Source organism: Mercenaria mercenaria, chromosome 8 (assembly GCF_021730395.1).
Source record: "Mercenaria mercenaria strain notata chromosome 8, MADL_Memer_1, whole genome shotgun sequence".
Lineage (NCBI taxonomy): Eukaryota > Metazoa > Mollusca > Bivalvia > Venerida > Veneridae > Mercenaria > Mercenaria mercenaria.
The window spans coordinates 79,571,583-79,587,500 of record NC_069368.1 but is presented as its reverse complement, the minus strand read 5'-3'; the positions used below and the strand labels follow the sequence as shown (position 1 = coordinate 79,587,500).

Sequence of the window (15,918 nt, the reverse complement as noted above, 5' to 3'; positions counted from 1 at the left end):
GATCATTTATAACGACTTGGGAGACCACGTTTCAGCAAATGTTTAAATTACGATGGTTAATGGCGAATTCATAGAGTAAACAGTATTGTTACGCTCAGATCACATTAATAACAGTCAAAGTCAGAGTTTTCTTGTTACTGAAGCAGACTGATAGCTAAAATTTAAGTCAAAGGCTCTGGCCAAAAGACAGATTCATTGCCGGTCCTTAATGTACATGAGTATCTATATATACCGTGCGCAAGAAAATGTTATGACTAGTTTTCAAGGTATTTGTACCAAATTTGCTTGTGTATACGAACATAGCTGTACGCGTTGTCATGGGAAGCACTCTAGGAAGTATTTATTTATTTTTCAGAATCACTAGTAGCTACCAATCAATATCGTTCTAGGTACTCGTCACTTGGACCTCGTGGAATCTTCAGATAGCCAAAACCGGCATCTCAAAGAGGGTCACTTAAACCTCCATTCCCTCACCAAAACCCTTATTGACTTAGCAGTATTACAAGTCTATCTTTCTTTATATCCAAATAAATTAGTGGCAGCTGAATTTTTAGAGGGTTCTAACAAAGGGTTTCGATTACAAAACCAGCGCCCTAGAGTCCAAACTTCAGTCAAACTTTAATTTCCGTTAGGCAAAACTCTGCTGTAGCTAATGAGAAAGTTACTAGTATGTAGGAAGAGCAGTTAAGCAGAATTGCGGTTCCTTTTTAAGAAATGCCTGTTCCAAATTTCAGGCAATCCGCGATCAGTCTTGTGGCCAAAAAGATGGTAGCTCGAGGATTATACACCATCTTTCCTTTCCGAAGGGAACCCCGCAGGGTTCAAGTTTGAATGATTTATTTGATACGTCTTCTTCCTCAGTTCAGTACACTTCTTTAGACAGAGTGACGGAGCTATTGTTTCATTAGTGCAATATTGCGAAATCGCTAAAGTTGGCATCAAATCTGCCTTTCGCTTTTTGAGGTTCATAATTATGATTTTGAAATTATTAGCCTTCAAATTAGGAGGGGATTATTTTACTGACAAGACGTTACCTATGAGTGTGCAATCTTTTGCTGCCATTGGGAAAAGTTTGCTAATTTATTACAATAGCTGGTCCGGTACAAGAGGAAATCCTAAAGGCTGTTTTATTACTTGGATAATTATGTTTGTTTGGCTCGCTCTAATTCAGGGAATGTGTGACCAATTTGTTCTGTTTTATAGATAAATGCCTTAACATACCCGTAGCAAAAAAAAAAAAAAAAAAATTGCAAGCCTCAGTTGATCTTTTAATTTCTGTAACAGAGCCATTCCCTTTCTAGACTATTTAGTAGTGGTTTCTATGCGATCGTGTCAGCTTTACTTGCATGCACAGACGACTTGCACCTTACTGCACTTTTAGCCCATCTTTTAATCAAGAATGTAGCTCGTCATACAACATGTCTGTATATCTCGGACATTTCTTCTATTGTAAAATAAATAGTCTTGAATATCTTACTTAAAGATTTATGTTACGTTGAATGCTTATCAGTTTTGATAGGTTGCATCGGACAATTGACATCAGGCAACCTATAACGCTTGATTTACTTCGTAAACTTATACAGGTGACAAATACTGTTTGCTCTTCTATATTTTAGGCATTACAGTTTTCAGCAGTAATTTCCCTGACCATTTTGATTTTTAAGGATATGTGAGCTTGTACACACGAACTCAAACTCGTCGAATATAAGTGCTAAAGGTCACGCATTATGTGAGGGAGACGTTAGTATTGTAAGTATTGGTGTACTTCGCATAATTCTTCATTCATCAAAGGACGATCAGAAAAAAGGCGAAGGAGTAGCTATTTATTTACAACCTTACACATTGTTCTACTTGACCCCTGGATTTAATAGAGAGATATATGGTTGTTCGACCATCTAGTGCTTCAAACTAGTTATTTGTTTGTTTATTTAAACGGTCTACCCGTCATACGCTGTCAGTTTAGTGTGTTCTAAAGAAATCTTTGACTGCCATTCCATATAAACCACATTTATTTAGAGTAGGTGCTGCAACAGCAGCATGACTGCTTACGATATTACAAGAATGGGGCGTTGCGCCCCGGATTCAAGTGCACTTAAATCTTACATTAGAATCCTCTCACGTCAGCTGTTGTCACTCAGATCTTAAGCCTATAAGCAGTTTCTTTGTACCTGCCATATGTTGCCCTTTTTTGTTGACAATTGTTTTCAGCTTTTCAGTGCGTCCTACCCATATTTGGATAGTTGGATGTTCAATTATAAAGTCGGTATTTCGTTACGACAAGGAATCAGCTCAGGGTTCTCAACTTGTAATGCAGCGTCATAATGCGACCATACTGTGTCAGAGTCAGGATGGTATGAAATGGCGGCAAGTTAAACCATTAATCTTATACTTGTTTCCTTTTGAAGACAATCAAGGTATCATTGTTATTCATTGAGTAATTAACTTATTTTTCATAAGATAGAGCTAGAAAACGCGTTAATAATTTCGCTGCTCATTTGTTTGTTGTTTGTTTTTTAAATACATTGGTGGATACGTTCGTTAACCAGAAATCGTCGAATCCGTGACGGGTCTCTTCAACAGGGATGGGGTGCACTTGTCATAATTTGGAAATATTTTGTTTTTATTCACTCTACAAAACAAGCGTCAGTCCTTTTTAGCAAAAAATTGTTAAGGCACAGCTTCTCAGGCAGGGTTTGCTTCGCTATATTGGTGGCGGTTGTCAAGAATTTTCCACGTTGTTCCAAATTCTCGACATGTGGCGGTTAGGTCAGCCTCCACCAGTATATCTTAACGTTGTGTAATAAGAAGTTTGTTTGTTTCAAGTATACTGTATTAGGCCTCTGTTCACAGAGCCTCCACATCTGCATTTTAAACATATACTTTATATCATATGTATTTGTATATTGACATTTATGTGAAGCTGTGACCAATTTCTGCCAACCATTAATTTTAAACGAAATTAGATACTAATTGCTTGCTATAGTAAAATTATTGATAGTAAAAGTAATGTATTCATACAACTGTCTTGGGTTGTTCTTTTTAGTATTATTATTTCTGTGCCAAGCTATCTTCAGTAATGTGTTTTTAATGATTACCATTCAAAACCTGTTACTGAAGGAGCTCTTATCCTGTTGTAAGGGCCCGCTTTAGCTTATGTCTTGTTGGTATATTAATATACTTGTTGCGATTTAATCTCCTTTTGGGTCCTTTCAGTTTTGCACATGGAAGAAGAAGGTCGTTTGCAAATAGATGCGAGGGTTGATTTTGCTTCTTATCGAAGGAATCCTCGATTGTTTATACTTGCTGATGTTTAATATCCCACCCTCCACTCCCCTTATTTTGCTTGTGTTCTCCTTTTTCTTTATAATTTCAGGTACATCTTATGTGTTCAAGTTCAGCCTACACCTTCCTTCCCTTCAGTCGTTACAGCTTCACATGGAATATTGGCAGTTTCACATGTTGATGTATGGACATGACAGTGTCTGTTTTCCAGAACTGTGAAATGTGTATGTGTCATATATAAACGTTTAACGTAGTCACTGATTCTGTATGTCTGTTTTTTGTATACCTGATCTCCGTTGAATTCTGATCCCAGGTTCGGCGGTTAGGTCAGCCTCCACCAGTATATCTTAACGTTGTGTAATAAGAAGTTTGTTTGTTTCAAGTATACTGTATTAGGCCTCTGTTCACAGAGCCTCCACATCTGCATTTTAAACATATACTTTATATCATATGTATTTGTATATTGACATTTATGTGAAGCTGTGACCAATTTCTGCCAACCATTAATTTAAACGAAATTAGATACTAATTGCTTGCTATAGTAAAATTATTGATAGTAAAAGTAATGTATTCATACAACTGTCTTGGGTTGTTCTTTTTAGTATTATTATTTCTGTGCCAAGCTATCTTCAGTAACAACAATGAGCCTTAGAAAATAATCATATAAATTGAAAATATCCAATGGTTATCTTTCACTGTCATATTCTACGTTTAGATATTAACTTTAAATGTAGCAAATCTCAGTCAAACATATTTAACTTTACTATATATATCAAATTAAATGTAAAGATTTTTATTGGCAGTACACATTTATACTGTGGTCAACCATGCATGTATATAGCGTGTACTATTTTAACCGAATTAAATGAACTGTTAATACAAACGGCATGTCGTAAAACACATGAGAATTTGTTAATAGTCGACAACATTTACGAATTGCTGTTTTAGCACAGCACTGTTATCTAACTATCATCGAACTAGACATGTTCCCTATCGTGACATTTAATGTCGTTTTCCACAACTTATAACAATATGTCTCATTGAAATTATCTACTTCTGAATGAATAATTATATCCGCTAAGGACTTCGGACACTTTCTATATGAATTTGCCTACTCCAAGAGTGAAAAATAAACCACTAAGAAATAAGTATGTAATTACATATACATCAAAATACATATTTGAGATTATTTCTTAAAATCCAATTTTTCAATATTTGTTTCATAAAATGGTAATTTTTGCTCTAAATAGAATTACGTACCCTGTTATATACATATAAAAGCTATTTTGCTTTAAAGAACATTGTTCCCCCCCGTGAATCAAAACCATATTTGGCCAGCATATGTAGATATTAATTATACACATTTTCTGTGACTATTGTGTTGATGCAAGGGGTGGAGCCGTACTTTTAAACAAAAAATATAACTACAGGGTGTTCCCAAATGTAAAGTAACCAATACTTTCTATATTCATTTTTAATAATTTGATAGTCACATATTTTTACATCTGTTTGTTACTAAAATACTATACAAATGTTTGAATGGGCACATATAGGCATGTTATACATGTAGAGTAGTGAGAGAAGCAAATACTTTTAATTCATTATTATTCCTTGGGTTAAATTTTCATTGGCATATCCTGTTTGTTTGTGTAGTAGATTGGCAAATGTGTGCTGTAAAATACTAGCAACACACCAGGTAATCTTCTGCATGCCTTCCTCGCGACGCGCACACCGCTAGCGATGAGGATGTAATTTGTTTTCCATTTTGTTTTTATTTTTTTTTTTTTTTTGTATTTATTATATATTTTTCATTTCTTTATTTCTTCATCTTTTCCTGTGCATTTATATTTATTTCTTTTAGACACATACTACATGTGACACGCATTCATTACTTCATGTTCTTCCTTCAGTAAAAACTGAATTGAAGATTGTTCTTTGCTGCGGACTAGGCCTAAACACAACAAAAAGGGTGCAATATGTGCACAGCAGTTAATCTGATCCTGACTTTAGTCTATCCAACAGAAATAAAGCTTGGCATTGATATGCCTGTGATGCATAGGTCAAGAACAGTAGCTTCTTGGCAGGTCATATCAGTGACGGTTTCACATTCATTGTGATGCCACGAAAGTGATGTGTCAAGTCGCTTTCCATTCAGATGGCATATACAAATACGGCTAGACGCGAAAACGAACTAAACGGTCCAGCCGAGTTTCACGTGGAATTTTTATACAGCGACCTGCTTCAACTTTAGCCCTACAAATGACACATTTCGAATATGTTTGCCCACAACTTCAGCCCTGAATAGACAACATTATCTATAGATTGGTTGTTGTCAGACTTATTCCGATTTAACTTTTTCCTATCCAACTTCCTTAGGCAAGCCTCAGAAAGAACTATCATTTCGGATACATTTTTATTTCATGTTTAAGCGAAATAAGCCGTGCTATGAGAAAACCAACATAGTGGCTTTGCGACCAGCATGGATCCAGACCAGCCTGAGCATCTGCGCAGTATGGTCAGGATCCATGCTGTTTGCTTTCAAAGCCTATTGGAATAAGACAAACCGTTAGCGATCAGCATGGATCCTGACTAGACTGCGTAGATGTGCAGGCTGGTCAGGCTCCATGCTGGTGGCAATTGCACTATGTTGGTTTTCTCATGGCGCGGCTCAAATATGATGTGTGCCACTGGTACTTATCCTAAGCAAGAATCCACCCTACGGCCTTAATAAGATTGCTGCCTTTTCTTAGTATTAATGTTATACATCACACAAATATCTGCCATCACTTAAAACAGAGCTATACAGACATGTACATGTACTTAAATAACTACCTGAACCACTGTAATAAAACTGACCGGTCACTTATACATGTATACCTATTCACACATGTAATGCGTCAATAACTTTACATTATATAGATAAATCAAGTACAGGTTGTTTGCTAAAATATCGTTCCCTTTTTTATTTATTTATAGGATTTTAATCTTAAAATGTTATTTTTTCCTTAAATAAACAGATTTTGTCACTTTTTTCGACTGGAATTCAAATATTTAAAACTTCCGTAAATTGATGACATTATATTTTCACGGAAATTAAACATTTTATTTTTTCAAGAAAATATACCCTGGCCCAGATAAAATAAGAAAAACATCTTGATAGGAACAGATACAAATCAGTTTCTGCTGTAATAAATTAACAAATACATTGGTTTATCACTGACTCGAAACGCTTTGGGTATTTTTTAAATACTTAAGGAGAAATTTGCATTTAAAATGTAGGCTAGAAGCATATGATAGTGTCCGAAGTCCTTAGATTGATGGTTGGTGTAGTAATACTCAGTCATATGTTTACTGCACTTTTGTTACGACATTTATGAAACTGACATGTCCATTCGTGTACCAGTATTATCCACCTGCATAATAGCACAACAAATGTTTAGTTTAGGTTCAAGTATTAGCATCATTCTTCAAATAATCATTAAGTCTAAACAACAATTCCATGGACCGTCTTTTTTAAATAAAAGAATACACTGTTTCGTTATATAAGTGATTCGTGAGTTTGAACGAGATGCAATCTGACTAAAGTACATCTCCAATTAACGCTACGCTTTGGATCTGAAGACGTGCTATTGATAGCCTCGTTCTGACTACCCTTCCGCTAGCCAATCAGAGCCTTGCTTTCAACATTTTGAAGTGAAAGTATTGTGTGTGTGTATGTGTGTTCGGGTTTAACGTCTTTTTTAACAATATTTCAGTCATAAAAACGGCAGTGTCTACTTGTAGCAGTGAGCACAATGCCCAACTTTGTAGTGCTGCCTCACTGGAATATCATGCCGTAGACACGTAGCATGATACCCCACCCAGTCACATTATACTGACACCGGACTGACCAGTCCTAGCACTATCCTCTTAATGCTGAGCGCCAAGCGAGGAAACTACTAGTACCATTTTTTACGTCTTTGGTATGAAGCGGCCGGGGATCGAACCCACGACCTCCCGCACTCGAAGCGGACGCTCTACCACTAGGCTACCGAGTGAAAGTAGAAGTTTTAAAAAAAACTATATTTAGCCTGGGGTTTTAATGTTTACAATTCTTATGACGACCGCATCATGACTGCGCCCTCGTGCTTTAAGAGGAATCATATGTCACGGTATTTCGTAAAAACTAAGAAAATTAAAATAGATGTAAGATTTTGTACACGCAGTAATATTTCATACTTATGAACTTTTATTGCATTTAAATTAAATGCGTATCATAAAACAAGACGATTATTTTACAAAATAATAAATTGTTTTTACTAAATTGTTTTTTCCGCTTTTTTAAAAATATTATTTGCTTTACGAAACAAAGTAGGAAAGCAATGTCTAAACTAAAAATGGTCGAATTTCACTTTTGGGGTCCGTACTTCATAGTTTTGTCATTTATTTTTTTTATTTTTTCTTAATTCATATTCAGACTAAGGGTATTGGTGTGATGTAAATACCTACATCGACTAAATCACCATAAATCTTCTGGAGAGGTAAACGTTTACACTAGATTGTATCAATATCAAAATAAAGCATGGTAATGGTAAAGCGCTAGTTTTGAAGCTTAAAGACAAAGCTCAATAAGTTTCCTATTTGTGTTACATGCGGGCCTTTAGATTTGGATAGAATAAACGTTTATTTTAGTAACATAGTGATTAGACTTATACCATTTAAGCATTTTCCTTTAGTACAAATACATTGATGGTTAAAACAGGTGAATGTGTAGTTGCATGCCGACTTCTAGAATTAATTGTGATTGCTGCTGCCTTTCATATGCTATTCAAAAAAATTGTTCGCTCACTAAAATGCTGTCATAGGAGCATGCATAGTGGCATTTTACAAAATACAGACGCCAACCTTTCATACAAATTAATTAGCACACCTTATCGCATAGATATCTATTGATTGATCTTGAAACAACGAATAGTAAGTCATCTATTATTCATTATCAATGTACCAGGACGGTCTAATAAATTCTTGATGAAGTTAGAATATAGAACAAACTCAGGGGCAATGATGGAACAAAACTATTTTATATTTACAGTGTTCAACTGAAACTGAACCTGATTCATATGATTAAACGCCTATATCTATACAATGACATATTCAATGGCGTCGTACATTTAATTTAACAAACTTAAAATATAAAAATGATGAAATGTAAAAACACAAAAATTTAAAAACTAACACCTGCTGTTATCGCAACCCATATAAAACAATTTAATAAAACAATTAAAAACAATGCCATGAAGTTTCTAAAATACAGTGTCTTAAGATTTTTTTAATGTATCTAGTGATTTATTTTGCGTAATTCTAACGGCAGTTCATTTCACAGTTTTGGACCAATAGTACAGAAACTTCTATCATTCAATGTGAGCACTTGTTGTATGAATGAATGAATGAGTTGGGTTTTACGGCGAATCGGCACAAAAAGGTCATATATCGCCAAGAAAAAGTTAAATGGATTACGTTAATTGCAAAGCATAAATAAAACTATTAAAGTAAAAGCGTATTTACATAAATAGTGTAAAAAATCAAATGCAAACATCAAAAAGTATAAAAGTGGTGAATAAAAATCTAATAAGGTTCAGATTTTATGATATATTCCTATTTGTTTCAAAAATTGTAAAATTTTGTCGGCTGAAATTTGCTCGAACAGCTCTTTTAACGATTCAACATTATAGTATGAGTTGCGCTGTGGATCGAAGTCTATACAGTTGATTAAAATATGTTTAATAGTAAGTGGTGTTTGATATGGTATACATTCAGGTTGATCTTCATTGTTCAGCAGATACGAATGAGTCAACCGAGTATGACCTATTCGACAACGAGAAAGAACAACTTCCTTCCTGCGAACAGATCTATTTCCTTGGTGCCATTCACCTAAAGTAGGTTTAATTTCACGAAGTTTATTGAACGAAGCATTGTTCCATGAGGACTGCAATTTAGTTAAAATGTATTTGTTGATATTTGACCTAAAATCAGTATATGGTAATTTCAATTAAGATTGGTTTAATGAAAGTGATTTCTTTGCTGCAGTATCAGCATCTTCATTTCCATAAATACCAACATGACTAGGAATCCAACAGAATATGATGGACTTTTTAAAAGATAGTTCATGAACCCTGAGAAGAATGTTTTGAATGAGAGGATTTTCTGTATAACGGTTGTGTATTGATTGTAATACAGAAAGTGAGTCGGAAAAGATGATAAACTTTTCTTCATTATATTCTGAAAAAAAATTTAAAGGGGCCAAATCAATAGCTTTTGCCTCGGCTGAAAAATTGTAGCGTTATTTGGTAAACGTAATTTTGGTTGATGCAGATGGCTAACGGCGGCACATCCAACCTTTGAAACATCTTTTGAACCATCTGTATAAATAGGAAATGATCTTTGTAAGCCGACTTGATTTCGTTATATTTGGACTTGAATATTTCAGGGTTTGTTTCAGCCTTTTCAGTGGGGTTTTCATATCAAAAAGAACCGTTGGAGAATAAGAATCCATGGTGGTGTATTCAGAACTAAATTATCTTTTACATCATCAAATTCAAAATCTGTTTCCTTCATAGAATTATCAATGCGAAATCTAAAAGGTTTAATTTGTTTTGGTTTTCTGTCATACGAATCGTGGTATTTTGGTTTAAATATGATTTTATGAGCAGGGTTGGATTTGTTGGCAGCTACCCTCAGAGCATATTGCAATGGCAGTTTTTCACGTCTCGTGTAAAGGGAGGGTTCGTTTGCTTCAACATACAAGCTTTCAACAGGCGATGTTCTAAATGCGCCAAGAGCAATACGAAGACCTTGATTATGGATAGTATCCAACATTTGTAAATACGATTTTCGGGCCGAACCATATACAACACAACCGTAATCTAGCTTGGACCTAATGAAAGCTCTATAAAGTCTTAACAGAACCTTGCGATCTGCTCCCCAATCAGTATTTGAAATTACCTTTAAAAGTTTCAACGATTTCAAACATTTGGCTTTCAGGTATTTTATGTGTGGTATAAAAGAAAGCTTTTTATCAAAAATAACACCAAGAAATTTTGCTTCGTCAACAACGGGTATTTTTGTACCATTTAGAAAAAGCTCAGGGTCACAATGTTGTTTCCGTAATTGACAAAAGTGGACACACTGAGTTTTTGATTGGGAAAATTTAAAACCATTTTCCATGGCCCAAGTTTGAACTTTGTTCAAACACTGCTGTAATTGGCGTTCAATCGTACGCATATTTTTTGAACGATAACATATTAGAAAGTCATCAACATATAATGAACAATCTATCCTTGGTGACAAACATTTCACAATATTATTAATTTTGATGCTAAAAAGTGTGACAGATGAAATAGAACCTTGTGGAACTCCCTGTTTTTGCTCAAAAGAGTCAGAAAGGGTAGAACCAACACGTACTTTAAAATTGCGATCTGATAAAAATTGCGATATAAATGTTGGAAGACGACCTTTCAAACCTAAGTCGTTAAGATCCTTCATAATACCATATTTCCATGTAGTGTCATAGGCTTTTTCTAAATCAAAAAAGACAGACACTAAATGCTCTTTTTTAACAAATGCATCACGGATAAAATTTTCCAGTCGAACAAGATGATCAGTTGTGCTGCGTTGCTTGCGAAAACCGCTTTGAAAGTTTGTAATTAGGCCTTGAGATTCAAGATACCAAACTAGTCTAGAATTGATCATACGTTCTAGCGTTTTACATAAACAACTGGTAAGTGCAATCGGTCTGTAATTACTGGGGTTAGTGCTATCTTTCCCGGGTTTTGGTATTGGAATAACTATAGCTTCTCTCCAGGAATCTGGAAAAATGCCAGTTTTCCATGTAATATTATAAATTTCAAGTAGGAGGTCTAATGATTCTTGTGGTAAACGTTTTAAAAGTTGAAAATGAATTTGGTCTGGACCAGCTGCGGTATCGTGACATTTATCTAAAGCGTCAAGCAATTCGGTGAGTGAGAAAGATTTATTATAATCTTCATTATTATTTGAATCAAAATTTAAAGGTTTACTTTCTTTAGTCGATTTTATGTTTTGAAACCTTTTATCATAATTGTTTGATGAAGAGTTTTTTGAAAAAGTTTTACCAAGTGTATTTGCAATGTCCTCCTTGCTAGATGCAATAGACTGGTCTGACTTTGTAAGATTGGAAACATTTGAAGATTTTCCTTTTCCACTTATTTTGCGAATCATTTCCCAGACTTTTTTAACCGATGACCTAGAATTAAGTTTTGAAACGTATGAATGCCATGATTTTTTCTTTGCTTGTTTTATAGTTCTGCTAGCTTTTGCTCTCGGAATCTTAACTGATTGTAGGTTTTCTTTCGTCGGCCGTATATTGAACTTTTTAATGGCCGCTCTAAGTTTTCGAACAGCAGTCTTACAATCATCATTATACCAAGGCTTATTTTTATGTTTACCATTTCTTGAAGTTTTAGGAATGGACTTGTCAGCAATATCGGACAGAAGAATTGAAAACCGATCAATAGGATCATAAAAATTAGTAAAATTCTCCATAAGTCAAATCATTTTTACATAGCGTTTCAAATTGCTTCCAGTCAGCTTTATTAAATTTGAAATATGAAGGGTGGTCTGATGGCAGATTAGAAGTATTTGAAATAATAATTGGAAAATGGTCACAACCATGCAAATCATCCAGTACTTTCCATTCAAAATCAAGAAAGATGTTCGGTTGACAAATTGTCAAATCAAGCGAAGAAAAGTTACCTGTTGCAGGATGAAGATAAGTTTTGGATTTATCGTTTAATTAACAGAGGGCATTTCTTTCAATAAAAGTTTCAATAATTTGACCTCTAGTGTTGCTGTAAGAACAGCCCCAGAATTCATGATGACCATTAAAATCTCCCATAAGCAAAATGGTTGTGGTAATTGTTTTGTAAGATCATCAAGATCTTCAAGATTTAGTTTAAATTCTGGAGGTATGTAAATCGAACAGATAGTAATCGGTCGATGTAATGTTCCGGTTATTGCAACTGATTGGATACTTGTATTTAGAACAATTTGTCTGTGCGGACATGCATTATTAATAATAATAGGTGTACCACCAGACGCTCTATCAGTGTTAGTGTTTATGAAGTTATACACTGAATAATTTTTGAAAGCTATTTTGTCCGTTTCCTTTAAAAATGTTTCACTAAGGCACATAAATGAAGGATTATATTTTGATAAGAGGAGAATTTTATTATAATTTGCTTTAAGTCTACGGCAATTCAACTGGATAATTTTACTTTCCATTTACAATGGCAAACAAAAATTAAACGACTGGAAAATTAAAGTATTAGTGTTGCATTGACTCAGGAGGGAACCTTTTGATTTTCCCCTCCTTTGTGCTGGTTAAACTGGGCAGGGAAGATAATAATAATCCTCCCCTGTTAACCGGTTCATATCATGAGGGAACCGGTTATGGGTTTGTATGGGATCATTTGACCCCTTTCCAAACCCATCAGTTCTCAAGTCAATTTTTTGTTTGGGAGTTTGACTCACCCCACGTTGATTAGTGTTTGATGAAACGTTTTGTCGTGACGACGGCGTACCTGAATACTTAGGAACATTTTGTATAGCTGGTGGCAGTGTTGGTTTAGCAGCTGCCCTTTGAAGTTGAGATGCCTCTGAAGGTTTTGCTGGTACTTTAGGCTTTTCATTTGATACAGAAGTTTGAGTTGGATTTTGTTGAGCAGTCACTGAATCTGTTTGAGTACAGGCATCAATGCACTGTGTTGATTTGCTAGAGACAGATTTAGTTACTGATGAATAAGTTTGCGCGAGTGTTGGAGATGTAAATTTGGCATTGGCAATTGGTCTTGCTTCTGGAAATCCAATGCCCTGTGTGAATTTGACATGAAGAACCTCCTTTTCAATTTTCCATGTCTTGCAATCACGAGACTTGGCTGAATGTGGCTCGTTGCAGTTCACACAACGCAATCGACGACTACAAGTGTCGTGGTCATGAGAATGTCCATCCTGTCCGCATTTTGGTCAAGTGTAATCGCCTTTGCAGTTTTTCTCATTGTGCCCAAACTCAAAGCAATAATAGCATTGAAGAGGATTAGGAATATATGTTGTAACTTTTGTAATGAGGTATCCAACTTTTACGACTGAAGGAAGAAACGGAGTGCCAAATGTAAGAATAATAGTATTTGTGTGAATTTCTTTTCCTAATCGCTTGATTTTTATACTCCAGCAGCAGTGACATGTTGATCTGAAAGGCCTTGCACAATCTCCGTCTCCGAAACCCCTGCAAGGTCAGGACAACGAATGCCCCCCTTGAGATGTTCAAAGTACGGTGTGCAATGCACTTACATGGCCGGTTGTAAAATGAAGTTAGGAAAGTAAATTTCGTGAATGTGAGGCTTTCTCAACTTCAACAAGCAGATCATCAGTTCGCAGTTTTTTGACTGATTTTGGTACACCAGCAATACCTTCGATGGTTTTTTCAATTATAAATGGCGAGAGGCTTGACATTTTGAATGTTTCGTCTATTGACTGGATTAAAAGAAATCGTGGAAGTGTATGGTCGGTGAGGATTCTCACCTTCCGTGCCGTCAGAATGTGTTTCGGTATGCGGTCGTTTTTTATTTTGGTTTTCCATATTAAATGTTTAAAATTCGTCACTCGCAGCCCCCACCCGCCGCGGAGTCCAACAAGGGAACATGAAAACAGAGCGGATATCCAGCTCATACATGTTAGGGATACTGAAGTGATATACTCGGCCAGGTATTTTTCAATCTTGTTCATATCACCAGTTGTAATGCAGAAAAGCAAACATGGGAATCAAGGGATTATTACTCTACCCAACCGATTGGCCCTAAGCCGCCGCCTTCTAGGAAACATAGATTGAAGTACATATGAAAATATATTGTTAAATACATTTGTGTGAACGTAATATGAAGTTTATTGAGCGCAGTAAAATGTGACAATACAGCAGAGTAAAGACCGGTTTTGTGTAACGTATTTTGTTCCAAAGTTGTGTTTGTGAAAATATAAAAATTATCACATAAAGATGCAGTTTGAAATAAGCAATAGAAAATGTAAACGTAAAGGTGAGATTTCCTAGGTCTTGACATGACTAGCCGATTGATCGTATCGTGCCAATACGACCGCCAGAACGTCTACACCGAATTAGAGGCCAAAGATGTGTATTGGCACCCACATCCCGGGAAGAAGATGCGCACATGTAAACAAGTACGCATCATCTCCCCGGGATGCCATGGGGCACCTCAACATCCAGGACCCTCCTCTCCGGCTTACAGGCCGCCACCCACGGCAAACAGGTGACTCCATTTTCGGGGGTGTCGTACCCCTCTGCATGGAGATACAGCCAGCATTTTCTATCCCCAAGCCGGCAAGGGGCCCACATGTTGTATGGAACAACATAGTAACGACATTCAGAATTTTCTGACGATCTCAAACCTTGACTACTAGGAACATATTGTGTAAGCAATTCTGTAAAATACATAGGTGCTCTGCCAATTTGACAGCTATACACGAAACGCAATCCTTACTTTCTCCGGCAACCAATGTAAGTCATACAATGCTTGTTTGGAACTGTCAGATTTCCTCCTGTTAAGGACAAGTTTTGCACACATGTTTTGAAAATCCAGATGTGAAAGAACTAGAGACAAAACTAAAAAAGTTCTGTGGCTGCTTTTGTTAAATATTTTCGGATGTTCTTAATTCATAGGCAATTCAACATGGCAGTAAGACATTTCCAGTTTACTTGTAGCATGTGTAAATGTTGAGTTCTGCTCAATCCGGGGCTAGAGGTGTGGACGGTAGCATCAATTTTCACTACCGTCCATGAACAGGCTCAATCTAACCGAGCCTGCGAAATTTTCGTCTTGTTCGTGTTAGGCGACCTGTTGAGTTTCCACTTTTTCTATTTTACATGATCATAAAAGTTCAAGGTTTCGTCAAGACATGCACCAAGATATCTTATTGTGCTTTCACGTTTGATATCATCACCAGCAATGTTAATCGAATTTGTAAAACATTTATTCAATTGACTGCGCACCGTTCGAGGTCTCCGACCGCTTGTGACCCTACGGAAGCAGACTAATTATAAGTAGCTAGTAAGCAGACTAATTTACGATATGGCTTTATTACAGCTATGTTGTCTCATTTAGGGAGCACTGATAAAGGGCGAATAGGGAATGTCTTCGAAATATCTTCTTGTTGAAGTTTAGCATCTGTTCTGTCAAAGACATTGTGACTGTCGCCACCACGTCTTCATTATGAAATTGCATAGCTAACTAGCTTTGCTGATGTCGAAGTATGCCACCGCACGATCAAATACAATGATTTAAATATCGTTCGAAAAGTATATGAAATTTGTATATTAAGTGACCGGTGATTACTTTAATCAATAAAAAATACAGTTTGCAGAGAAGGAAGTTTGAAAACTTTTCTATGACTGACAGAGACATGTAAAATGATTACGTAATATAAATGATTTTTTAATTTTCAAACATAGTTATAAGAAAAACAAGAACATGAAAAGAAAGCATATTTTTTTTTAAAAACTATGGAAAGAATAAAGTGTCATAGGATCAATTGGTTTCTAAATGTATCTCTAAC

General features: G+C 35.7%; 1 long non-coding RNA gene across 4 annotated transcripts in view; it reads left to right on the top strand.

Moving 5' to 3' along the window:
* Positions 1–3,400, top strand: part of LOC123534273 (uncharacterized) — a 7,364-nt gene extending 3,964 nt beyond the window's left edge. For all 4 annotated transcript variants that reach the window (XR_008372194.1, XR_008372193.1, XR_008372192.1 and 1 more), the window contains 2 exons: positions 1–2,351; positions 3,374–3,400. The exon at positions 1–2,351 is cut by the window's left edge. This is a non-coding gene — a long non-coding RNA (uncharacterized LOC123534273). The remainder of the gene's footprint in view (positions 2,352–3,373) is intronic.
* Positions 3,401–15,918: the final 12,518 nt, after the last annotated feature.